Source organism: Pteronotus mesoamericanus, unplaced genomic scaffold (genome assembly GCF_021234165.1).
Source record: "Pteronotus mesoamericanus isolate MK-2021 breed Mesoamerican mustached bat unplaced genomic scaffold, CSHL_Meso_final scaffold_54, whole genome shotgun sequence".
Lineage (NCBI taxonomy): Eukaryota > Metazoa > Chordata > Mammalia > Chiroptera > Mormoopidae > Pteronotus > Pteronotus mesoamericanus.
The window spans coordinates 36,281,052-36,283,292 of NW_026555321.1; positions in this window are offsets into that span (position 1 = coordinate 36,281,052).

Sequence of the window (2,241 nt, forward strand, 5' to 3'; positions counted from 1 at the left end):
TAAATCAGAAACTCTGGGATATGGCCCAGGGATCTGTGTTCAGCAAGCCTTCCTGGGGGTTTTATGTATAATAAAGTAGAGAACCACTGCTATAGAATTATCTGAGGATGTTTAAGAGATAAACAGAACTGTTAAGTCCAGGGTAAATAAATACCTCCTGTCAACATTCAGCCAAGTCACTTTAATCTGAACCTTTCTTCCAACTGACTTAAAAGAAAATGGTTAACTTTTATTTTATTTTGCAATTTAACAGCCTACACAATAAACCCAACTGTCTAAATTATCTTTCTTATAAAAACAAAGCAGATTCTGGTTGGTGTGATATACAGTGGAAACCACAAGATTCAAAGAAAATCAATATGCAAATCAATACATTTAACTCCAAGTCTCGTCTGTCAAGTCTTTCATATAAACTGGCTTAATTAGGAACACAGTGAAATGCAAGAATAGACCTAATTCAATATCCCATGCCAAAGCTTTATCAATAACAGACAATTTTCCAGAAGAAGACACCATAGATCAATAATAAAGCTGTCTTGTATTAGAAAACTGAAAGCTGAGCTTCATTCAGAAACAATTTCATAATTCAACCTACTCTATATCCACAAGTAGGAACTTACAAATGAATGAAAATTTTACTTTTGTTTATACAAAACCCTTGTCATTAAAAGCTTGAGTCATTTTTAAAAGCTGATACTTCTTAAGATTACATGCTTCAGAGGAAACCAATGCAGAGGCGGCTTATTTAGAAAAGCCCCAGGATCAGGCCACACGCCCAAGACCAGTTGCTCTTAAATTTTAGCATGTATCGGAATCAACCAGAAGACTTGTTAAAACACACAAAACCACACCTTGATAACCTGTCCCAGTCAGATTAAATCTGAATCTTTGGGGCTGGAAACCCAACAACGGTATTTTCTAAACTGCAGAAGATAATTCCAACTTGCAGTCAAAGTAAAAATCATCAATCCATAGGCCAACTCAACCTTTTGCACATGTCCACAGAAAAATCCCCAGCATGGAATGTGTGAGAAAGAGGAACGAGAAACAAGAGAAAACATCTAGGAAATTTATTTGTGAACATAAGGGAGATTTTCCCCCCCCAAAATGTCCAAAGTTCATTAACCTACATAAGAACTCATGTTTCAGAATGTTTCCAATCACTGGATAATTGGAGAACTGGTGAGAGATGCTAATGTTGGTGGGATGCATAAAACATTATAATCCTGGGAGATGTACCAATCACGAGAGAACATCTATCACCTCAGCAGATCTCACTTGCATATTGAGTGAAGCCACTGTTGTCACATAGTGGAGGTCACCAGAGGGCTACTGAACCAAGCAAGTTGGGCAGAGTAGAAATCATGTCTGAGTGTAACATGTATCTGACTTAGGAAAGGGAGGCAGACACTGTTGTAGCCAGAAATCAAAGACATTAGGTGAAGATTCTAAGAAAGGAGAGTGGAGACAAATATCAGATCTTCTGGGAAGTTTGAGAGCAGAACTATTAGATGAATTAGATGAATGTGATTAGTTGTAAAAGTGAGTAAGAAAGAGACCCTAATATGTAGTTCTTCTGGCCCAAGGGTCTGGGAGCAGATCTCAGGGATACAGTGGTAAATAAACATAAAATAAAAACAACATCACCTTAAAATTATTGAGCCTTTTTTAGGGTCCAGGCACCATTCTAAGACCTTTACATAATCTTCATAATCCATAAGATGGAGACAGTCCAATGCCCAGAGAGATGAAGCAACTTGCCTAAGGTCACAGAGCTGTTCAGGTGGAGCCAGGATTTGCAATGGGCAGCCTGGCTCCACCGTGCATGCTCTTAAACACAGCAGAACTCTTTGTATGTCTCTTGACTCCTTGTCAAGAACACTTGCAGAAACTGGCTATACACTCCTAACATCAGTAAGAGTATCTGTCATTACTGTCAAGTTAAATATATACTCTGAATATGTGAAACACTTAGTATTTTCAGAAATCTCATTTTTGTCCTCTAACCACGCAATGACAAACACTAAAATGGCATGAAGGTACTATTGCTCCTATACTATTCCTTAGCACTATTGAAAGGAAATAACAAAAACAGAGGAAAAAGGCATGCAAAAATCTCAAGTAATTTGACTCTTCATACTGAATCTTTTGTGCTACATAAATTTTGTGGCATATAAATTATTATAATTATGAAATAAAAGAATAAAAACACTGCACTAATTTGGGGACATGTAATAAGGG